Genomic DNA, 25,587 nt, shown 5'->3' on the forward strand with positions numbered 1-25,587 from the left:
AAAGATGATAGAACCAGACTCTGTATAAAGGAGCCAGCTTTGTTTTCTTGATTGGTCAGGTGTGGTTTTAAATTGCAATACTAGCCATGCCAGTATAGTTAAGGTTGCAAATCGCACTTTGTTAAAATATCACTTCTTCATTTTCACACACATACATTTTGGGCTAACCTTTTCCATAATTAGTTTTTGGTGATAAAGTTGGTAATATTTGAGCAAAGCCCCTCCAGTCATTAAATGAGTTATAGAAACATGTGGGTGAGTGAGGAGGATGACCTACAGTTTGAGTAGATTTTTCTTTAAACTTCTCTTGAACACGATTGTCAAAAAGGAAAGTTTAAAAGTTGAATTTTGGTCCTGGAATAGTGCCTTTGCTTGGCTTGGGGGTGGGTGGGGGGAAGAATGTATTGTAGATTCAAGTTGGGAGGTGAGCACTTAAAGACCGATGCCCTGCAAGTTCAATTTGTTAAGTAGGAAATTCAATCCTCCAGCCCACTTATTATTCCCCTAACTGGGTGGTGTGTTTTAATGTTTAAAGTGGTCGAAGGCCTTAGGTATATTTGAAATACTTTTTACTTTGCTATTTTTAAACCAGTTAGGGTCTGGAGAGCTGGCCATAGGTTTTGGAGCCTCCTATGCTGCTGTAGGGACTCTTAAATTGTGCTCTTTTAAAGGTATGTTTGTGTAATAATGTGAATAGCCTGCAATGCTAATTGATTCTAGGCACCCATTAGCTGAAGAGTTTCTGTTAAAGCTAATGAGTATATAGTTTATTTTCTATGGTCCAGATTGACAAAGACAAACCCATGTAAGGGGGAAGAAACTCCCAGGTTCACATTGTAGAACTTCCATCACATTGTTGTATGGGATGTGGCCTCTCTTCCTTTCCCACCTCAAAGCTGTGGCTCGTGGAGGCTGTCCGCTTGAGACCCAAGGCTACTATGCAGGGGCCGTGTCTATATGCTGTCGTCTTGCTTCTCTGGCTCTGTTGCATCCCCTGTTGGTAATGCTGTAATGGAGCTATCCTCTGCCCCAGGAATCCTCTGTAGGTGGAGAAAGAGGATGTGCCAAGGTTAACACAAACTGAGACCCTTAACTTTTCATGTTTTCTACTGTCTTCCAGGTAGTATGTAGCATCCCTGTCTGTGGACGACTTGCCCCTCCTCAGGTGCTGATTTGCTTTTGCAGGGACAAGTGAGGAACAATGCTTTCTCCCTTTCTAACTGCCTTCCCTCTTTCCTCTCTGCCAGTTTTTCATCCCCTTTTTGACTGGAGAGGACAAATTTTGGCTGTTTTAACAGGCTCCAGTCAGGTTGGCTATATTAAGATTAAGTTGAAGAACTAAGGAATTTTCTTTCAGGGGTGGGGGGCAGGGAGAAAGGGATTCTAATTAATCAGGTGCTTTAAAATGTAATGCTTTGATTCCATAATAGACAGTATGAGATTGACGCTTAATAGGGAATAAAATGATTGGATACCGAGGTTCCCCAATCTGGTGCCCTTACTTACCTGTTTGGTGGGGAGATTTTGGATTCTTCTGGAGTGCCATAGAAAATGGCTTGTGCTTTTTTCACAGAAAAGAGCATGTAATTAAGGAGCAGCCACTGTTTCGTAAAAGAAGAATTACATGGATTAGGGCTGTTTGGTAAGTAAAACTCCTGTTTAAGTGAAGCAAATTCTTTGTTTGGTTCTCAGTTGGTGAAGCACACTAATGACGATGAATGTCTAAGTTCTAGGTCTTGTCTATGCTGGTGATTTGCCCAATTGCTGTTATGGCCATCATCTGTCAGCCTCTTAGTATAAACCCCTCATGTGGACTAGGTAAACTGTAATTCATACAATTGTGGCTATTTGACTTCAAGCAGCGATGAGTTGTTGTCATAAATATAAAGGGAAGGGTAAACCCCTTTGAAATCCCTCCTGGCCAGGGGAAAGCTCCTCTCACCTGTAAAGGGTTAAGAAGCTAAAGGTAACCTCGCTGGCACCTGACCAAAATGACCAATGAGGAGACAAGATACTTTCAAAAGCTGGGAGGAGGGAGAGGAACAAAGGGCTGTCTGTAGTCGTCTTGGCCGGGGACAGAACAGGAATGGAGTCTTAGAACTTTTAGTAAGTAATCTAGCTAGGTATGTGTTAGATTATGATTTCTTTAAATGGCTGAGACAAGAATTGTGCTGAATAGAATAACTATTTCTGTCTGTGTATCTTTTTTGTAACTTAAGGTTTTGCCTAGAGGGGTTCTCTATGTTTTTGAATCTAATTACCCTGTAAGATATATACCATCCTGATTTTACAGGGGGGATTTCTTTATTTCTATTTACTTCTATTTTTTATTAAAAGTCTTCTTGTAAAACACTGAATGCTTTTTCATTGTTCTCAGATCCAAGGGTTTGGGTTTGTGGTCACCTATGCAAATTGGTGAGGCTTTTTATCCAACATTTCCCAGGAAAGGGGGGGTGCAAGTGTTGGGAGGATTGTTCATTGTTCTTAAGATCCAAGGGTCTGGGTCTGTAGTCACCTAGGCAAATTGGTGAGGCTTTTTACCAAACCTTGTCCAGGAAGTGGGGTGCAAGGTTTTGGGAAGTATTTTGGGGGGAAGGACGCGTCCAAACAGCTCTTCCCCAGTAACCAGTATTAGTTTGGTGGTGGTAGCGGCCATTCCAAGGATAACGGGGGTAATATTTGTTACCTTGGGGAAGTTTTGACCTAAGCTGGTAAAGATAAGCTTAGGAGGTTTTTCATGCAGGTCCCCACATCTGTACCCTAGAGTTCAGAGTGGGGGAGGAACCTTGACATGGTGGCACAGTGGTGGGATTAACCTGAAATCATTTTGAGATCCAGTTGAGATTTTTTGAACTAGAAATACAGATTTTAAAAAGGAATTTTTAGGAAGTCCAGAAGGCAGCTTTGAAACTGAAAGCAGCTTGGTTTCTCTCTGCTTTGTGGCCAAGCAGAGACAAAAGGGGATTATCTTGTGAATTGCAGATTTTCTTTGCCTGGAGGCAGGGTACTTAACTCCTGCAGGGAAATTCACAGTCTTCCAACCCAGAGGTTTGTTTTTTTTTCTCTTTTCTTCCTAAAAGTAAATAGGGGGTGTGTGCTCTACCCATTTGCCTGGAGACAAAAGTGGCAGGGTTTTTTTTTAGGATTTTGATTTTTTTTTTTTTTTTGTTTTACAAGGAGCACAGGTTTGAAAAGAAATTTTTTTCTTCTTTGGGCTGGGTAAGCAGGTTTCCAAGTAGTTGGAGGTTTTTTGCTTTAATTTGGGCCCAGAGCAGAGACAAGGGAATTGTCTTTTTCTGTAGGCTGACAATCACTATCAGAGAATAGGTATTCTATTCCAGCACAGCAAAATTTTACAGCCAAGTTTTGTTTGTTTATTTCTAAACCTCGGGTGTAAGGTTAGTTAAAAACAGAGAGGTTAGAATGGCCAAATCCTCAGCTCGACTACAGCTGGAATTAGCCAAATTTCAGGCTGAGGAAAAACAAAGGGAACATGAAAGACAGATAGAACTCATGCAGCTGAAGAAGGAACAAGAAAGGGAGGCAGAACAACACCAAGAGGCTGCCCACAAGAGGGAAATGGAGGCAAGGAAGCATGTGGAGGAGGAGAGGGAAAAAGAGAGGAAGCATGTGGAGGAGGAGAAGGAAAAAGAGAGGAAGCATGTGGAGGAGATGGAGAGGATAAAGGCCCAGCAGAATATACCAACAAACCCTAGCCATCCTTCTCCAGGTACCACTTCCCATCCCAGAAAGTTCCCCACCTACAAGGCAGGTGATGATACTGAGGCCTTCTTAGAAAACTTCGAAAGGGCCTGCCTTGGGTACAACATCTCTACTGACCAATACATGGTAGAGCTGAGGCCGCAGCTCAGTGGACCCTTAGCTGAGGTGGCAGCTGAAATGCCTAAAGAACACATGAACAAGTATGAACTGTTTAAATCCAAGGCGAGAGTCAGAATGGGGATAACACCCGAGCAGTCTCGTCGGAGGTTCAGAGCCCTAAGGTGGAAACCAGACGTGTCATTTACCCGACATGCCTACCACATTGTAAAACATTGGGATGCCTGGATATCAGGAGCAAGTGTTGAATCTCCAGTAAATTTGCCCTTCCTAATGCAAATGGAACAATTCTTAGAGGGTGTTCCTGAGGAAATAGAAAGATACATCCTAGATGGGAAACCCAAAACTGTAATTGAGGCAGGAGAGATTGGAGCCAGATGGGTGGAGGTGGCAGAGAAGAAGAAAACTGGTCGCAGTTGGAGCGGAGACCAGAAGGGACCACCCCAGACCACACCCTATTACCGGGGGCCGCCCAAAGCCCCACCTACCTCCCAAAGAACCCTCCAGACCCCTTATCGTCCCACCACCCCGTTCTCCAGCAACCCTCCTCGCCCCAGTGACCCGTCAGCTGGACGATGTTTTAAGTGTAACGAGCTGGGGCATGTAAAGGCCAACTGCCCCAAGAACCCCAACAGATTACAGTTCATTGCACCGGAATCACACCAGAGGTCCACAGGCCCAGATACCTCCCAGATACCCTTGGAGCGGAGGGAAACTGTGAGTGTGGGTGGGAAGAAGGTCACCGCGTGGAGGGACACCGGAGCACAAGTGTCAGCTATCCATGCTTCCTTAGTGGACCCCAATTTAATCAACCCAGAGATCCAAGTGACGATTCAACCCTTCAAGTCCAACTCTTTCAATTTGCCTACAGCCAAGTTGCCTGTCCAGTACAAGGGCTGGTCAGGAATGTGGACTTTTGCAGTCTATGATGATTATCCCATCCCCATGCTGTTGGGGGAAGACTTGGCCAATCATGTGAAGCAGGCCAAGAGGGTGGGAATGGTCACCCGCAACCAGGCTAAACAAGCCGTGAGGCCTAGCTCTGTTCCGGAAACTTCTATCAGGACCCAGTCAGAGGTGATGGACCTGGACCCCAGGCCAATGTCTGCAACAGCAGTAGTGGATCCAGTCCCAGAGACCCAGACGGAACCAGTCCCAGAACCGGAACCAGCCGAACAACCAACACCAGACCCCGTGTCAGCACTGAATCCAGTACTTGCAACCTCAACACCAGAGGGCCCCACCGAACCTGAACTGGCAGCAGCCGATAACCCTACACAAGAGGCTCAGCCGGAGCCTGAATCCCAACATAGTACACCAGCGGAGAGCGGTTCACAGTCAACAGAAACAGCTCCATCCCCTATATCGCTTCCAGAGGGACCAAGCCTAGGTCCACAATCCCATGAGGAACTGATGTCTCCAGCATCAAGGGAACAGTTCCAGACCGAACAGGAAGCAGATGAAAGCCTCCAGAGAGCTTGGACGGCGGCACGGAGCAACCCACCGCCTCTCAGCTCTTCTAATCGATCCAGGTTTGTTGTAGAAAGAGGACTTTTATACAAGGAAACTCTTTCTGGGGGACACCAGGAAGACTGGCATCCTCAGAGACAGTTGGTAGTTCCAACTAAATACCGGGCCAAGCTCTTGAGCTTAGCCCATGATCACCCTAGTGGCCATGCTGGGGTGAACAGGACCAAAGACCGTTTGGGGGGGTCATTCCACTGGGAGGGAATGGGCAAGGATGTTTCTACCTATGTCCAGTCTTGTGAGGTGTGCCAAAGAGTGGGAAAACCCCAAGACCAGGTCAAAGCTCCTCTCCAGCCACTCCCCATCATTGAAGTTCCATTTCAGCGAGTAGCTGTGGATATTCTGGGTCCTTTTCCGAAAAAGACACCCAGAGGAAAGCAGTACATACTGACTTTCATGGATTTTGCCACCCGATGGCCGGAAGCAGTAGCTCTAAGCAACACCAGGGCTAAAAGTGTGTGCCAGGCACTAGCAGACATTTTTGCCAGGGTAGGTTGGCCCTCCGACATCCTCACAGATGCAGGGACTAATTTCCTGGCAGGAACTATGAAAAACCTTTGGGAAGCTCATGGGGTAAATCACTTGGTTGCCACTCCTTACCATCATCAAACAAATGGCATGGTGGAGAAGTTTAATGGAACTTTGGGGGCCATGATACGTAAATTCGTAAATGAGCACTCCAATGATTGGGACCTAGTATTGCAGCAGTTGCTCTTTGCCTACAGAGCTGTACCACATCCCAGTTTAGGGTTTTCCCCATTTGAACTTGTATATGGCCGTGAGGTTAAGGGGCCATTGCAGTTGGTGAAGCAGCAATGGGAGGGATTTACACCTTCTCCAGGAACTAACATTCTGGACTTTGTAACCAACCTACAAAACACCCTCCGAACCTTTTTAGCCCTTGCTAGAGAAAACTTACAGGATGCTCAAAAAGAGCAAAAAGCCTGGTATGATAAACATGCCAGAGAGCGTTCCTTCAAAGTAGGAGACCAGGTCATGGTCTTAAAGGTGCTCCAGGCCCATAAAATGGAAGCATCGTGGGAAGGGCCATTCGTGGTCCAGGAGCGCCTGGGAGCTGTTAATTATCTCATAGCATTCCCCACCTCCAACCGAAAGCCTAAGGTGTATCATATTAATTCTCTAAAGCCCTTTTATTCCAGAGAATTAAAGGTTTGTCAGTTTACAGCCCAGGGAGGAGACGACGCTGAGTGGCCTGAAGGTGTCTATTATGAAGGGAAATGTGCTGGTGGTGTGGAAGAGGTGAACCTCTCCATGACCCTTGGGCGTATGCAGCGACAGCAGATCCAGGAGCTGTGCACTAGCTACGCGCCAACGTTCTCAGCCACCCCAGGACTGACTGAACGGGCATACCACTCCATTGACACAGGTAATGCTCACCCAATTAGGGTCCACCCTTACCGGGTGTCTCCTCAAGCTAAAACTGCTATAGAACGGGAGATCCAGGATATGTTACAGATGGGTGTAATCCGCCCCTCTGAAAGTGCATGGGCATCTCCAGTGGTTCTAGTTCCCAAACCAGATGGGGAAATACGTTTTTGCGTGGACTACCGTAAGCTAAATGCTGTAACTCGCCCAGACAACTATCCCATGCCACGCACAGATGAACTATTAGAGAAACTGGGAAGGGCCCAGTTCATCTCTACCTTGGACTTAACCAAGGGGTACTGGCAGGTACCGCTAGATGAATCTGCCAAGGAAAGGTCAGCCTTCATCACACATCTCGGGCTGTATGAATTTAATGTACTCCCTTTCGGGCTGCGAAATGCACCCGCCACTTTCCAAAGACTTGTAGATGGTCTCCTAGCGGGATTAGGAGAATATGCAGTCGCCTACCTTGACGATGTGGCCATATTTTCGGATTCCTGGGCAGACCACCTGGAACATCTACAAAAAGTCCTTGAGCGCATAAGGGAGGCAGGACTAACTGTTAAGGCTAAGAAGTGTCAAATAGGCCTAAACAGAGTGACTTACCTTGGACACCAGGTGAGTCAAGGAACTATCAGCCCCCTACAGGCCAAAGTGGATGCTATCCAAAAGTGGCCTGTCCCAAAGTCAAAGAAACAGGTTCAATCCTTCTTAGGCTTGGCCGGTTATTACAGACGATTTGTACCGCACTACAGCCAAATCGCTGCCCCACTGACAGACCTAACCAAAAAGAAACAGCCAAATGCTGTTCAGTGGACCGGAAAGTGTCAGAAGGCCTTTAACAAGCTTAAAGCGACACTCATGTCTGACCCTGTACTAAGGGCCCCAGACTTTGATAAACCGTTCCTAGTAACCACAGATGCATCCGAGCGTGGTGTGGGAGCAGTTTTAATGCAGAAAGGACCTGATCAAGAATTCCACCCTGTAGTGTTTCTCAGCAAAAAACTGTCTGAGAGGGAAAGCAACTGGTCAGTCACTGAAAAAGAATGTTATGCCATTGTCTACGCTCTGGAAAAGCTACGCCCATATGTTTGGGGACGGCGTTTCCACCTGCAAACCGACCATGCTGCACTAAAGTGGCTTCACACCGTCAAAGAAACTAACAAAAAACTTCTTCGGTGGAGTTTAGCTCTCCAAGATTTTGATTTCGACATCCAACACATCTCAGGAGCTTCTAACAAAGTGGCTGATGCACTCTCCCGTGAAAGTTTCCCAGAATCAACTGGTTAAAATCGTCCTTGAGATGTGGAAAATATTGTTAGTCTTTATGTACTTGGTAGTATATTTAGAGATGCATGTGTCTTATTAACTCTGTTTTTCCTAGAGCTCCAGGAAGAAATCCCAGCCAGTGTTTCACCCTAGCTGAGATTTGGGGGGCGTGTCATAAATATAAAGGGAAGGGTAAACCCCTTTGAAATCCCTCCTGGCCAGGGGAAAGCTCCTCTCACCTGTAAAGGGTTAAGAAGCTAAAGGTAACCTCGCTGGCACCTGACCAAAATGACCAATGAGGAGACAAGATACTTTCAAAAGCTGGGAGGAGGGAGAGGAACAAAGGGCTGTCTGTAGTCGTCTTGGCCGGGGACAGAACAGGAATGGAGTCTTAGAACTTTTAGTAAGTAATCTAGCTAGGTATGTGTTAGATTATGATTTCTTTAAATGGCTGAGACAAGAATTGTGCTGAATAGAATAACTATTTCTGTCTGTGTATCTTTTTTGTAACTTAAGGTTTTGCCTAGAGGGGTTCTCTATGTTTTTGAATCTAATTACCCTGTAAGATATATACCATCCTGATTTTACAGGGGGGATTTCTTTATTTCTATTTACTTCTATTTTTTATTAAAAGTCTTCTTGTAAAACACTGAATGCTTTTTCATTGTTCTCAGATCCAAGGGTTTGGGTTTGTGGTCACCTATGCAAATTGGTGAGGCTTTTTATCCAACATTTCCCAGGAAAGGGGGGGTGCAAGTGTTGGGAGGATTGTTCATTGTTCTTAAGATCCAAGGGTCTGGGTCTGTAGTCACCTAGGCAAATTGGTGAGGCTTTTTACCAAACCTTGTCCAGGAAGTGGGGTGCAAGGTTTTGGGAAGTATTTTGGGGGGAAGGACGCGTCCAAACAGCTCTTCCCCAGTAACCAGTATTAGTTTGGTGGTGGTAGCGGCCTGTCCAAGGGGTAATATTTTGTACTTTGGGGAAGTTTTGACCTAAGCTGGTAAAGATAAGCTTAGGAGGTTTTTCATGCAGGTCCCCACATCTGTACCCTAGAGTTCAGAGTGGGGGAGGAACCTTGACAGTTGTGCTCTGATAAATTGCTGCTTACAACAGTCTTACCTCTCTGTGCTGGGGGTTTGCATTGATGCAGCTACACTGGTGTTTGAAATCCCCAGATAATCAAGTCCTTAGAAGGTAGTCTCTGAATGGCTGAGATAAAACAATTCAGAAAACCTGCACTGCAATTTATCTCCTTCTTTGTATTTGCTTTTCTCCTCTTTCTTTCCCTCCTTTCCCACCCATATTGGGCCAGCAACCTTTCTTTCTGCAGATAAAAGGAGGGAGGCACTCTACTGTTTACTGATTTGGCACCAAGTGTCTGGAAACTGTTGGTTTAAAGCTCTGATATTGGAGAATGAAGAGTATCTTTCCTCAAATTGGCTCATAAATTGCTAGCAAGCCTGCTGGTCACTTGCTGTTCTGGAAATGATTGCTGTAAAAACACAGTTAATGTTAAAAGTTAATTTTAAAAAATCCCTAGTTGTCTGTCTGTCCCATTAAAATATTCAAGGTGATCAGGCAGCTCTAGTATTAAAAATATGAAAAGAATATCTGCACCAGTGCTTGAGGAAAAACTTTAGTTAGACTTCAGAGTTCATCAAGTGAAGTCACTAGATAGGTTTTAAGTAGAGAAGGATTTGGAACCTGCCCTCTGGGAAATAACTAAGGCTCCTGCAATGATAAAGCTTAACTGGAGGAAATGTAAAATCCCTTATCTTTGGGGAGGAACAGAAGTCATAGAACTGGAAAACAAAGTGAAACTGTTTTTGTATTTTTGAATCTGCAGTGTACACAATGAGTATATCTAAAAACATGTGTGTGTGAACTATATGTCCAAATACATAAAATATTGTCCTGTTTATCCTCTCAAATATAACCCATACAAGTTCATTTGCATACTTTAGTTTGTATTAAAATTATGCATGTTTATCATAGTGAGAGATGTGGGAAAAGTAGTGCTCTCTAAGGAAAATTAGAGTATGCTCCGTATGTCCTGAAGGACAACTTGCTGCTTCTAAGAAGCCTGTCTGGTAGGACATATTATTCAGATACAATGCCTAATCCTTTAACGTGCTGACTGTCCTCAACTAATGAGAATTGAGGATGCATGCCATCTCACAGGGTTAAGTCTGAACTATAATAGATTTGTCCCTTGTCTATGAAAGATCCCTCAGTAGTGTGCTGATGGCTGCAATGTTTGTTACTAAGCCCAGAACAGATCTGAAATAAGGGTAAGATCTGCTCTGGAAATGCTGCCCTCCATCTGCTATAGAAAGAGCAAAACAGGACTTCTTGCTATGTCAGTCAGGATTAAACAACAAAATCGGGAAGAAAAATCCTCAGGAGTACTTTATTTTTTGATAAGCTACATGTACTTAATAGTAATACAATTCAGTAGAATGAGAGCTGCAAATCGTTATCTTTTTTGCATCTCATTTTCTATGCTTTCTAAGAGACCCAAAACGAATGCAGTTATTTCCATAGCTAGCAGGAATGTCTAAAGAGCAGATTTTTTGGCTCATGAAACTCTGTCTAGGTATTACTGAGTGGGTGTGTTTTTATAATATGGCACTAATATCACAAATTAACTATTACTTGGATTATACTGAATGACAACAGGCAACTTGACATAATGCAACATCTCAAATTTCTTTTCCTTTGATGGCCAGCAGCATGTTTTGACACTGCTCATACTCTACAGTTCTGTCATTAGTTTTTAATCTTTGGTGTGTGTTGATGGACTAGTGTCTTGGGCAATTCTTAAATAAAGAAACTTTAATGATGATCCAAAATATTATTGTTAATAAAATTTGTGTACTTTAAATTTGCAGTCCTCGTCCAATAGCTTCAGTGTCGGCACAAATCCAGAAACAGAAACTGTGCCCACTGCAACCTTTATGTGAATGTGCCTTTTTCTGGCTAGCTGGAAGAAAAGGGGCAGGGCCCCTTGAAGGGCTTCTTTGCAGGAGTGAGGAGAAGGCGGAGAATTACAGGAATGGACAGGAAGAGCAAGATGCAGTTGGCCAGGTCAACATTACTGCAGTGCCCTTCTTGCTGACTGGAAGAGTGGGACGGGTATTTATACCCCATGCAGCTAAGGAGCAGCCCTTTCTACCAGGATCAGACTGGTATTTACACCATAGGGAAATAAGATGACTGGGAAGCAGTTACTAAAAAAGGCTTGGGGAGTCATGGTAGATAGTCAGCTGAACATGAACTCTCAGCACAGCACTGTGGCTGTAAGGAGTAAAAGTGATACATGAATATTGTGACCGCAGGGGAGTTATATTTAGGAGCGAATGGATTCGTTTTGTATTGGTAAATATCCGTAAGGATCGATTTCACCGCAGAAAGTCATGAAAAAATATTCTGTTTGATTTAAGGATATTTTTATATATATATATTTTGACATGTGATGTTGACCATTTGTGTTTTAATGGTTATATAAAGCTTTCAACTTTTTAATCTTAACATCTACTGTAATTGCAATAATCATTGTCTGATCCCTATAATTTTACACAACGGTGAAAACTTAAATAGATAAAATAGAAAAAAATGCTTAAAAATAAACATTGATATTATTTGCGGAAATTACATAGAAAAAAAAATAAAAACCAAATTCTGCCAAGCCTAGTTTTGTTACTTCTGCATTTGGCACGGTGCAATTGCCACTGGAATACTATGTTCACTTCTGGTGGCTACGATTCAAGAAGAAAGTTGAAAAATTAAAGATGGTTCAGAGGAAATGGAGAACCACAAAAATGATTAAAGGGTTGGAAAATATGCCTTACTGTGATTGACTCAATGAGCTCAGTCGTTTATCTTATTAAAGAGAAGGTAAGGGGTGGTAGTGAAATATTTGGGCCTACAAATTTACCCTAATTGTCAGTTTAACTGGAAAAGTGAGCAAAAGTTCATAAATTATATAAGGTTCAATAACCTATAATGACAAATGTTTGTGGGGGGAAAAATGCACAAAAGAGACAGGGACTGAATTAGTCCAAACAAAAGGTCTACAAATACAATTCAAGGACTGAGTTAAGATCAGGCCTGGTAAATAAGAACGGTGTGAGATTGGAAATTGGTGAACCAAAATTGGTGGTTTGGAAATTAGGCCTAACTGGCGGACAAAATGATGAGATGAACTATTCTATCTATTACTTCCTTTTGGGGTCTGTCATAAATATAAAGGGAAGGGTAAACCCCTTTGAAATCCCTCCTGGCCAGGGGAAAGCTCCTCCCACCTGTAAAGGGTTAAGAAGCTAAAGGTAACCTCGCTGGCACCTGACCAAAATGACCAATGAGGAGACAAGATACTTTCAAAAGCTGGGAGGAGGGAGAGAAACAAAGGGTCTGTGTCTGTCTGTAGTCGTCTTGGCCAGGGACAGAACAGGAATGGAGTCTTAGAACTTTTAGTAAGTAATCTAGCTAGGTATGTGTTAGATTATGATTTCTTTAAATGGCTGAGAAAAGAATTGTGCTGAATAGAATAACTATTTCTGTCTGTGTATCTTTTTTGTAACTTAAGGTTTTGCCTAGAGGGGTTCTCTATGTTTTTTAATCTAATTACCCTGTAAGATATCTACCATCCTGATTTTACAGGGGGGATTTCTTTATTTCTATTTACTTCTATTTTTTATTAAAAGTCTTCTTGTAAAACACTGAATGCTTTTTCATTGTTCTCAGATCCAAGGGTTTGGGTCTGTGGTCACCTATGCAAATTGGTGAGGCTTTTTATCCAACATTTCCCAGGAAAGGGGGGGTGCAAGTGTTGGGAGGATTGTTCATTGTTCTTAAGATCCAAGGGTCTGGATCTGTAGTCACCTAAGCAAATTGGTGAGGCTTTTTACCAAACCTTGTCCAGGAAGTGGGGTGCAAGGTTTTGGGAAGTATTTTGGGGGGAAGGATGCGTCCAAACAGCTCTTCCCCAGTAACCAGTATTAGTTTGGTGGTGGTAGCGGCCAGTCCAAGGATAACGGGTGTAATATTTTGTACCTTGGGGAAGTTTTGACCTAAGCTGGTAAAGATAAGCTTAGGAGGTTTTTCATGCAGGTCCCCACATCTGTACCCTAGAGTTCAGAGTTGGGGAGGAACCTTGACAGGGTCCTTCAAAAAAAAAAAAAAAAAAAGAGAGACACACACTTTGGAGGAAAGCAGGATACCATCATGCTGGCTGACTGAAAGGAGGGGATGCAAATGCTGGCTACATGAAAGATGAGAGAAGGGAATGAGCAAGCTTTACCATCATGGCTTCCCCTGGCTCCTGGGACCCTGGATCATCTCTGTCCTAATCCTGAGAGATGTTCTGACCAGACTGGGCGAGAAAGAGGGACCAGATGATGACACTGCCAGCCCCTGCTAAATCCTGACCACCACCTGAGATGTGAGACTTCATCTCCTCCCTCCCAGCCCCCATTTTTCCTTTTCCTTCCCTACCTTATTTCTTCTCTTTCCTATCTGTCTCCTTTTTGCTTCTGTCTAATAAGAGTCTGGCTTAGCTGGCCAAGACTGCATATTTTACAGTAATGCTGTAAGCCTGTGACTAGAGAGGCAGCTGTACCCAATGCCCTAAATGTCCTAGTACTGGTACATATTTGCCAAGTGTTGGCATGGCTAATAAGGCTATGTGCTGTGCCTGTGTTTTTCCAACAGTGAGGCTGTAATTGAGAGTCTACCCCAGAGACAAAAGCTGCATTTTTTAATCTTTGCTGTTCTTTTCTTTCCCCTTCTCTGTGTGTGTTGTTTTTCTTTGCTTTGCCTTCTAGGGAAAGGGATTGGACTTCCAGCAACAGCTCCAGTCCATCTCAGCTAGCTGATTCTCCATTCCCCAAAAGCTCAGTTATTACCATCTTTAATACTAGCTAATAGACTGTCAAACAAGGTCCCCGTCCCCCCCCGTTCCTGAAGTTTCTCTACAGCTAAAGTGAACAACGGATGTTGTTAAAACGAAAGCCCTGTTTTAATACTTTACGTTTCAAATGCTTTGATTGTTATTTTTCAATGTATCTTTAATAAAAGGTTAAGAAGATTTTTAATGATGTGTTTGCCATGGTACTAAGCTGGCTGACATCTCTGTAAACCAACTCCCAAACTTTGTTTAAAGCTGTTTTTTAATGTTGGACAGTTGCAGGGTAATGTTAGCATGTTGGCTCTTTGGGCCCATACTTTAAATCTAATTTAATACAACAGGGTAACCGGATCTGTTTCTAAATACCTATATTGGGAACAGAGATTTGATAGTAGAAGTCGTTTCAGTCTTACAGGCAAAAGGCTTAACAAGAGAGTGTGTGTGAAGTTGAAGCTTCACAAATTCAGACTAAAAAAAAAAAAAGCACTTTGTTATTATTATGTTTTTTTTAACCAGGGAGGATAATTATCCCTTGAAACAGCTTTCCAAGGGTTGTGGTGGATTCTCCATCACTGGAAGCTTCAAAATCAAGTTTAGATGTTTTTCTAGTTCAAATCTAATAGTTGTGATGTCTGCTCGCCACATCCATTCTTTGAGACTCACTTCTGTTACACTTGCGTTTTACGGGTGTAACTCCATTGAAATAACTGAAATACCATTGTGAATTGTCAATACCATTGTCATTGATGACCTCTTCCGGGTGAAGCGACGGGCACCCGCTTAGAGCCTGACAGCATTGTTAAATTAGCAGCAACCTGTCCTGCTGATAGTCGTATTGCAGTATTCCAAGCCACGGTCAGCCCTGTAATCAGCAAATTGAAGACCTTCACATGGCCATCACTAAACGATCAAGTTGAGAGACATGGATTCAGCAAAGCACTTAAGCATGTGTACCTAACTTTAAACATGAGTAGTCTCATTAAAATCCATGGGGCTACTTCTGTGCCGAAAATTAGGCACACGCTTAAATGTTTTGTTCATTTGGGGCCTCAGGTGTGTGGGCTTTTTTTTTTTTTTTTTTTTTTAATATTCTCTTGTTTACTTAAAGATTATCACTAGGTAATTTACAGCAAAACAACAAAGTCTCTGATTTCTTCATAAATCAAAAATTATCTTATATATTTTTAAAAGTTGAAAAACTCCATTTTAAATGGAGGCTTTATGGGCATAAAAGTAAGGAGGATTCTGATAACTATTTTTTATTAAGTTACTGGTCTACATTAGAGGCCATAGTTTATATGCAAATATACAGACAGTGCAGTTTGTTGTTTGCAAGTCTCAATATTTTAGTCTCTGTATCTGCATTTTGCTCTGCATCTTTAGTTCAAAATACAGTTCAAGAACATGGGTGCAGGCACTTTGGTACTGTTTCCTGTTTAAATAGCCCTGAACTTCTGTTGTTATGCTGTAAGATTTCGTGACTTGCCTGTTAATTAGAATTTTGAGTTGGTGCTTTATTTCTAAAGTTTGATTCTTCATGTAGTTTTCTGAAGGTAACTTTATCTGTGTCCTTGCTGCGTGATGCAACAAATTTGCATGTTGTTAAAGTAAAGGAGGTAGTGTGTATCTAAAACTTAGGATCTTGATTTATCCATAGATTTACAAAGTATAAAACTGCAAACAAAAATAGATATAGACATTTCAGATGCTATTTAACAAAACATTTTCATAGAGTCATAGAATATCAGGGTTGGAAGGGACCTCAGGAGATCATCTAGTCCAACCCCCTGCTCAAAGCAGGACCAGTCCCCAATTTTTGCCCCAGATCCCTAAATGGCCCTCTCAAGCATTGAACTCACAACCCTGGGTTTAGCAGTAACAGGACTGAATTTCACACCCTGCCAAAATGTCTCTGGAAAACCAGGTGCCTTCATAAACTAATGCCTCTTCTTCCTTCCTGTCCTGTCGGGTAAAAAGCAAATTTATTCTATGCTGATGGCAAATTATTAAAAATTAGAAATGAGAAAGACCCATGGGATCATTTGTTTCATCATCCTGCCAATACAGGATTGTTCCTTAAAATGTATTTTCTCAGGTGTTGTCTGGTCCAGTCTTAAACACTGTTAGTGTTGTTCAGAACCATTCAGAGATCTTAGTTCACTTTTCAGTTCTGATCTTCCAGTCTTACTCCACCTGTTTCCGTTTCCCCTAGTGTCCCGTCAGCACCTCCAAGGAACATGGACCCTCTGACTCCAGTTCCACTGATCATGATACCTCCTCCTTATCTTACAAACATTTTAATATAAACATTTTAACACAAATAATTGATGTCCAGACCCCCAACCTGATACCTTTGGCCAAAGGTGGCTAGTATGTAGCAGAATTGGAGTTTTGTCTTTACCACAGACTCAGTTGGTTACATAGTCTTTGGGATAGTTTGGCCTCCTTAAGAGGTGATCACACTGGGAATGACCTATCTCTGTCTCCCTGTCACCGAGTCTAGAATACCGTCTCTGTGTAGTCTTCTCCATCCTGTGGAGGTGGCCTCTGGATGATTCTCTGTGTCTGCAATCTGTGATGGTCTCAGGCTATCTCTGGATGTTGTATCTGCTGGCTCATAAGTGTCTTGTTCCTTTGGACTACCTGTCCCTCTTGCATAATCCCCTTGTATGGCCTGGATGCCACTGCACCCCTCACTAATCCTTTATTCCCCTTCTTTTGGTGTCTCTCAACTGGCTGAATCCCCACAGGAGTGTCTGTCTCTAGGGCCATGATCCTTGGCTGACCTGTCATATTCTGGTGCCTACAGTCTTGACCCAAACTGCACAGCCTGGGTCCATCTCTGATTGTTCATCCCAAAAGGATTAATAACCACAGCTGCCTACTGATGGTCTCTAAGGAGAGGCTTTTCTTGGATCTCACACTACCTTATCTCACTGTATAACACCGGTCTGTTTTATAATTAATTGATTAACTTTCATGTTTGTTGTTCCTCAGACAAATGCTTATCCCTATAAAAGACTGTGAAAATAAAAAAAATAAAATAAAATAAAATAAAAAAAATCTCTGATTGTTGACTGAGTGGTGGTATTCTTCCACCCAGCCAGGGACACAGACTGAGTAGCCAACAAGCAGCATATCTCAGCTTTGTGTGCACCATCAGTGGGGGGTAGATGCGTGGTGTGGGGATCGGATAAAGGTGTTGAGCACCTCTGGAGGTGGAGGAAGGAATTGTGCTATTATTTCCCTATTGCTGTTGAATTCCCTTAGATTCCCATGCCCTTCCAGCCCATTGGTCTGTATCCATTCCCTTTCCTCACATTTGTTTATGTAAATTATTACAAAACTCCTCCATGTGTAATTGGGTTTTGTGTCAGGAGTTTCTGGACCCACGTAAGCAAAGGGGACAAATTACCCTATCCGGAGAGGACTAGGGTAGGAAGCCTGCACCTATGACACCTACCTGTACCCGTGTCCAGTACAGGGACGCGAGATTGGCATGATACCTTGGAACTAACGATTCGTGCCAATTACAGTTTTTAATGAGGGGTGATCATGTTCTCAACCATTTTGTCTGTGAAGTAAAGAGCAAGTGTGCTTTAGTGATAGGTGTTCTATAGAAGAGTGGCAGTAACTGTGGAAGTAGAGAAAGGAAAGGAAGTGTGTGGACTAGTTTCCCTTCTGTTCTGAAAATGATGGTGATTAGTGTCTTGCTCATGTGTACATCACCTTTGCTATATGAGTAATATAATATGAGTAAGCTTTCCCATTATGCCATGTTTGAGTGACTGCTATTGCAACATTGGGAAGACACTAACCCACCATCACTATTAGAAAGGAAGTTAGAATTATTAGGAAAATACCTCTCTCCGAGTAGCATGGGCTTCCTTTTTTTTATTTGAGTTATCTTTAAAAAAACAGCAACACAACAACTGAGAGCAGCACAGCATGCAGCTGAAACTCATAATGTAACAGAACAAATCTAAACCTCAGGCTTACTGTGTGTGCTGTCTTAAGCCAGGTCTACAGTACCACAGTAAATCAATCTAAGCTACACTACTTAAGTCACGTGAATAACATAACTGAAGTCGACGTAGCTAGATCCACTTCCCGTGGTGTCTACACCGTGCTGTGTCGATGGGAGATGCTCTCCCTCTGATTTACTTTACTCTTCTCGGGGAGATGGAGTACAGAAATTGACAGGAGAGCGCTCTCCCATCGATTTAGCACGTCTTCACCTGACCCACTAAATGTGTGATTCACATTGATTGCAGCAGCGCCGATTTAGCTCAGTAGTGAAGATGTGCCCTCAGTCAAATACCTAAATCGAAAACACTGCCTTTCCTTTGCTTTCCTTCCCTTCTCTTCCCCTGCCACTATAGCACTTTCCTTCATCTGCTGTTGTAGGGTCCGAGGAAGGACTTGCTGCTTTTATGAATCCTGTCTGGTAGAATTAATTGTTCATCTCATAGTTCATGCTACTCTTTTTGTTGAGTACCTTCTAGTGAATCACACTAATTCACTCTTCCCAGGGAAAGACAAATACAACTGGTTCCAAAGGTGAATATCCTTTATTTTATCTGCACTGCCATTACCTATGCAGTACTTCAAATTTCATGTTCTGCTGTTGATTCAGCGCTTGTGCTCTTGTATGTACTGAGCTTTCTTGATGGCATTCTCCTCTCTTTGGGTGCTGTAATCTTATATTTACATAAGTAAAATGCAGTAAAGTTTACATAAGTAAAAAAAAGCTCATAAAGTCTTTATTCTTACCAGCTTTCTAACAACTCCCAAACTTTTAAAAAAGGTTTGGAGTACAAGTTACCTTATACTCAACTGTCACACTTCCTGTCATCATTGCCACTTGAGAGCATCCTTGTGGTTCTTGTGGTTCCTTGCAAAATACAGCTTTCAATATACCGTGCTATGACACAATAAAAGCTTGCTTTTATGTCTGCATTTGTTTCTCTTGTCCTACAAACAATGCATTGATGGAACATCTGCCTTATTGTCACAATGTTGTTTATAGTACACAAAGAATTTATTGGTAGTATGACAAACATCTCTTGTCCCTTCATAAATAAAATAACTCTTTTTTGCAGAGCACAGTTACTTTTAATGCACATAGAATGAAATATGTTTGCAGATATACTATTAACATAAGTTTCAGGAATTATTGTGTAAATCACCACATACCACACCCCTGTGACTAGTTGCTTTGTCTCTCCCAACAGGCCATATTCCTGATATCCAGTCTTCTTCCTTCATGGGTGTGCAGGGCCTATTCTGTGGCAGAAGTACTGTGCACAGCAGATGTAGGGATAGAATTTTGGAAGCCTGAGCTGCAATCCCTGAAGAGAGAGGGAGTTGTGGAGTGTACAGTTATTTTTTGTTTTGTTTTAACTAGAGCCACTCCTATGCAGCCACTCCTTAGAGCAACTCTTCAACTTCCTGGCAAATAGGACTCTTCTCTGTGTGGTCCTAGAGTACCAGTTGGACAGCTGTTCTTCTTACTAGTTCAATCTGCATGGGCTGTGCAATTATGAGAGGGCTGCAGTTATTTGACACTGTATCAAAGCTTCAATTTGGCTGCTTTATTTACAAACTTATCTTGTATAAATTTATAGGTGAGATTGTATAAACAATTCCAAACTACTGCAGATCAAGAGAAGGACCTTATGATTAAAGCGCTGGACTGGGAATCAGGAAATCTGGGTTCGGATGCTGGTTATGTCACAGCCTTCCTGTGTGACCTCGGGGAGGGGATTTAGGGTTAGATCTTCAGCTGGAGTAAATGGATTTACACGTGCCCGGCATCTAGTTCCTAATCTCGCTCTGCCTCAGTTCTTCATCAGTAAAATGGTGATAATATTTCCTCTTTTTCTAGTCTATGTAGATTATAAATTTATAGGGCAGGGACGGTCTCTTACTTTCTGTTCATTCACTGTCTAATACAATGGAGCCCTGATACTAGTTGGGGCCTCTGGGCATTACAAATAGCCAGTCCTCTAAATATAAATTCAGTGTTTGTGTGTTTATATATAGCTTTATTTTAAAATGCTATCAATACACAGATTGATATTACGAATAATGAAGTATAAGTCTATAGATAGTGAGTTATATACTTTTAAAAACTTTGCTATTCCTTTTTATCGGGCGTGTTATTGTTTTTTTTTATTTTTATTTTTAAATTTGAATAGCATTTTACATGGGAGAAACGCCTTTAGAAGATTCATAAAACCAAAGATTTCTTGCTATTCATCTTGTTTGCTGTGTTTATAGCAAAGAAGTGGTTCAGCAAGATGCATGGCACACCCACATTAATTATTCATTCTGAACTGAAACAGAGTAGGGTTGTTACCTGTAATAAATTTGCCTGTTCATATAACCCAATGTTTGCAACTGTATTAAGCTACCTTCTTTCTGTATCGGAAGACTTATGCTACCAAATTGCTTTGGTAATCTTCATTAAACTAAAAATTACTTTGGATCTTCATGTTCTTTGGAACTCCAAAAATGCCCATTCGTTCCAGTCAATGGGTCTCTTGGTATTTTTTTGATCTAACCAGAAGATCCATAACTACAATATGTCATTTTATATCTTTTCAAAAATTCATTTACCATTGCAATGTGAGCTCAAAAATTAATAAAAATAGGGTCCCGTTCAATTTCAGTAAAACTTGAATAACTCCGTGTGAAACAAATTAAGCTTGAAGCTTTGTTCCAATACTAATAAGACCCCTGTCAAGGTTCCTCCCCCACTCTGAACTCTAGGGTACAGATGTGGGGACCTGCATGAAAAACCTCCTAAACTTATCTTTACCAGCTTAGGTCAAAACTTCCCCAAGGTACAAAATATTCCACCCGTTGTCCTTGGACTGGCCGCTACCACCACCAAACTAATACTGGTTACTGGGGAAGAGCTGTTTGGATGCGTCTTTCCCCCCAAAATACTTCCCAAAACCTTGCACCCCACTTCCTGGACAAGGTTTGGTAAAAAGCCTCACCAATTTGCCTAGGTGACTACAGACCCAGACCCTTGGATCTTAAGAACAATGAACAATCCTCCCAACACTTGCACCCCCCCTTTCCTGGGAAATGTTGGATAAAACGCCTCACCAATTTGCATAGGTGACCACAGACCCAAATCCTTGGATCTGAGAACAATGAAAAAGCATTCAGTTTTCTTACAAGAAGACTTTTAATAAAAATAGAAGTAAATAGAAATAAAGGAATCCCCCCTGTAAAATCAGGATGGTAGATATCTTGCAGGTAATTAGATTCAAAAACATAGAGAACCCCTCTAGGCAAAACCTTAAGTTACAAAAAAGATACACAGACAGAAATAGTTATTCTATTCAGCACAATTCTTTTCTCAGCCATTTAAAGAAATCATAATCTAACACATACCTAGCTAGATTACTTACTAAAAGTTCTAAGACTCCATTCCTGGTCTATCCCCGACAAAGACCAGCATACAGACAGACACAGACCCTTTGTTTCTCTCCCTCCTCCCAGCTTTTGAAAGTATCTTGTCTCCTCATTGGTCATTTTGGTCAGGTGCCAGCGAGGTTACCTTTAGCTTCTTAACCCTTTACAGGTGAGAGGAGCTTTCCCCTGGCCAGGAGGGATTTCAAAGGGGTTTACCCTTCCCTTTATATTTATGACAACCCCTGTGGTATCAAAAGTTAGCTTTAATTTTCTAAGGCTATTTTAAATTATCCTGTATCTACTTATCTACTTAGGCCTGAATTCCACCCTGAAGCTTCAGTATAGCAATTTTCAGATTTCAGTTGTGCAATGTCCTAAAATGCACTTTTTTGTGTGTGTTAAACTAAAGAGTTTAGTTTAGTAAACTGTGGCAGATGTACAGATCCGGAGCTAGATACTTCTTTTTTGCATGAATATGGAATATGAATGGCTTCACTAAAATTTTTCAGCCCACAACAAATCCTTTTTTGAGATGCTGTATTCACAAATAATCCTGATAGTTGAATTTCTGACTGGGTTGGTTTTGTTTTTAATAAGCATAGAACTGGAGCAGCTATTCGTGAAATGCTAAAAGGCAAAAGGTAAAGAAAGGCATGTCTTTAGTTCTTCCTTATACCATATTTTATGTTGAGCCATTATTTGTTTTTCCCCCCAATAGCTTCATATATGTTTTTAAGTTACAGAAACCTTGAGTAATGTTACAATTTTTTTTAAATGTAAGGTTGTTTTTTTTAAGTTGACGATGTACACTTAATACAATCTCTGAGTCTTTAAAAGAGAATTGAATCATGAGTAGAATGGATTTATATATAAAAAAAAACCTTTCCAAACTCTTTTCTTCTTGTGGAATTAGTGGATGATGGGACTATAGTAAATGTAATTCTGTATATTTGTGTATTGAAAATTGGATAATGTCTAACATTTTACATAATTAATACAAATTGGATTGGACATGAGCCCTCTGTGTTCGAAAAATGGCTGAAGGACCACAAACAAAGGATAATGATACATAACGCTGGATATCAGCAGTGTCCTGTGGATGAAAAAAAGATAAGGTAATGATAAATAGCACTATATTGAGTTGTGAGGAGGTGGGATGCAGGGATCAGTGCTATAGGGGACATGGGGAAAAGAGTAATATTCAGAGATTTGGGTTTGATAGTGGGCACCAAGTTAGACTTTCATTTGCATTGCAATATAACAATAAAGCACTAGTTGCAATCCCAGTGCATTGCAAATGACTTAACAACCAGTGCAGATGGTCCAAGCTCTGAGGCATTAACTACCACTTAAGGACTCGGTTTTACAAGGTGTTGAATGCTCTGGCTATGATCCAATAAAGCGCTTAAGTACACTTTTAACTTTCAGCATTTGAGCAGTCTCCCTGAACTCCGTGAGATAATGCACTTGCTTATATGCTTTGTTGGATCAGGGCAAGTGTGCTCAGCACCTTACAGAATTGAATCCTATGTGGGAATTTTAGAATGTAGAAAGTAAACTGTAAGGGACTATTCCCAACTGGCATGGAGATGGACTCTGAATAGTCTCTAAGGTGCCACTAGTACTCCTTTTCTTTTTGCGAATACAGACTAACACGGCTGCTACTCTGAAACCTGTGACCACTGAATTATGTTGGCAAAGGATGCACCAAGTGTGATCTCCTAAAAACTAGTCATACAAGTTAAATGTGCTTCTTTACCGTTTGCATTGCATTATTTTAAACTTCCAGAAAATTTAAATAAGAACATTCAGATTAAGTAAATTTCTTCCTCTTTTTCCTTTTCCTCCTTTAGAGTATCTGGAATCTCCCCCTTTCCCCTTTAGGTGCTTGACTACTTCTCAATATGTATGCTAAACTTTAGGGAAAAAGAAAAGGAGTACTAGTGGCACCTTAGAGACTAACCAATTTGTTTGAGCATGAGCTTTCGTGAGCTAAGGCTCACTTCATCGGATGCATTCAGTGGAAAATACAGTGTGGAGATTTATATACACACACAAGATGAAAAAATGGTGTTATCATACACACTGTATGGAGAGTGATCACTTAAGATGAGCTATTACCAGCAGGAGAGCGGGGGGGAGAAAAACCTTTTGTAGTGATAATCATGTGCCAGCAATGCCCCTCTGCCATGTACATTGGTCAAACTGGACAGTCTCTACGTAAAAGAATAAATGGACACAAATCAGATGTCAAGAATTATAACATTCATAAACCAGTTGGAGAACACTTCACTCTCTCTGGTCACTCGATTACAGACCTAAAGGTTGCAATATTACCACAAAAAGACTTCAAAAACAGACTCCAAGGAGAGACTGCTGAATTGGAATTAGTTTGCAAACTGGATACAATTAACTTAGGCTTGAATAGAGACTGGGAGTGGATGTGTCATTACACAAAGTAAAACTATTTCCTCATGTTTATTCCCGCCCCCCCCCACTGTTCCTTGGATTTTCCTGTTAACTTCTGGCAATGGCCCACCTTGATTATCACTACAAAAGGTTTTCTCCCCCCCCCCCGCACTCCGCTCTCCTGCTGGTAATAGCTCATCTTAAGTGATCACTCTTCTTACAGTGAGTATGATAACACCCATTTTTTCATGGTCTGTGTGTATATAAATCTCCTCACTGTATTTTCCACTGAATGCGTCCGATGAAGTGAGCTGTAGCTCACGAAAGCTTATGCTCAAATAAATTGGTTAGTCTCTAAGGTGCTACAAGTACTCCTTTTCTTTTTGCGAATACAGACTAACACGGCTGCTACTCTGAAACTTTAGGGATGCATAGTTTAAATTGGAGAGGTGCATTATGCTGCTTTAAATTTAACGTTCATAAGTATAGAAGATACTAACGTAGGTAACAAGCTACTAAAGGCAGCAATAGAGGCTGAACAAAAATAGGACTTAGGAAGACAGAGGAGAAAACACATTACCTTAGTATAAAACTATTCCATTTATCCTTGTCAAAGCCATCAGTTTTAATTTTTCATCTGTTTTTTAAGTTGGCCTGTGAAATTAGCATTACAAACATGACACCCACCACAATCTCTCCACTGTGGAGAGGACAACTATACAGTTCCTGAAATCTAACTACCAGATAGTGATCAAACTGTCAGACAAAGGGGTACCATCATTGTCCTCAACTGTGATGAGTATGTGAATGAGGCCAACTGACAGCTCTTTGACACCACCTACTATAAACTCAAGAACTCAGACAAGACCACACACCACAGTTTACCCAGGAATTTAAGGATATCATCAAATCTTTCCCCAAACAACTCCAAGAGAAACTCTACAAACTTATCCCCTATGAACCCACCCCAGGGACTTTCAACATGCTTCCCCAGGTAGACAAACAAGGGAACCCATCATATCTGGCTGCAGCACTCCTCCTGAGGGAATATGGGGACTTATTGAAACCATCCTCAAACCACTCATCACACAAAGAGCCTACTTTCTACAGGACACAACTGACTTCCTCCACAAACTGCAACATTAATAACCTCCCTCAGAACACCATTCTTGCCACCATAGATGTCACTTCTCTATGCACCAGCATCCCTTTTGTTGACAGCATAGCTGCCTGCCTCAAATATTTACATGACAACGGACAACCCTCAGATATCCACAGCAAACACATCGGCAAACTCATCCGTTCTATCATCACTCATAACAATTTTACGTTCAACAACAAACGCTTTATCCAAAACACAGGAACAGCTGTATGTACTAGGATGGCTCCCCAATATGCCAATCTCTTCATGGGCCACATTGAAGAAAAATTTCTGGACAAATGCACCACAAAACCATTGAGTTATCTCAAGTGTATCATTCATATTTCATTCTCTGGACAGATGACTTAAACTCCCTCACGATTTCTACCACAGCCACCACCTGTCCATTCCACTCTTCCTGGGGCACACCCACACTAGCATCAACTTCCTGGACACTACAATCAACTTCCACAGTGGAACCCTTCAGACAACTAAGTACAAGAAACCCGTGGATCACTACAATTACTTTCATAGATCCAGTAACCACCCCAAATACACCAAGAAATCTGTTATCTACAGCCAGCCACTCGGATACCACAATATATGCTCAGAGGAGAAAGTATAGGGTATATACCTTAACACACTCAAAACTGTCTTTACCAAATGAGGACTGTGG

General features: G+C 41.8%; 1 protein-coding gene across 3 annotated transcripts in view; it reads left to right on the plus strand.

The window, feature by feature from the left end:
- The window catches only part of ARHGAP42 (Rho GTPase activating protein 42), a 313,472-nt gene that overhangs the window by 17,434 nt on the left and 270,451 nt on the right, over window positions 1-25,587 (plus strand). The window contains exon 1 of one of the 3 annotated variants that reach the window (XM_084617970.1): window positions 7,361-8,425. The exons of the other annotated variants lie outside the window; for them this stretch is intronic. The gene's annotated coding sequence lies outside the window, so the exon portion shown is untranslated. Of the gene's footprint in view, window positions 1-7,360; window positions 8,426-25,587 lie in introns of those variants that run through there. 3 annotated transcript variants of the gene reach the window in all.

The sequence above is a fragment of the Lepidochelys olivacea genome (assembly GCF_965140295.1).
Source record: "Lepidochelys olivacea isolate rLepOli2 genome assembly, chromosome: 1".
NCBI lineage: Eukaryota > Metazoa > Chordata > Testudines > Cheloniidae > Lepidochelys > Lepidochelys olivacea.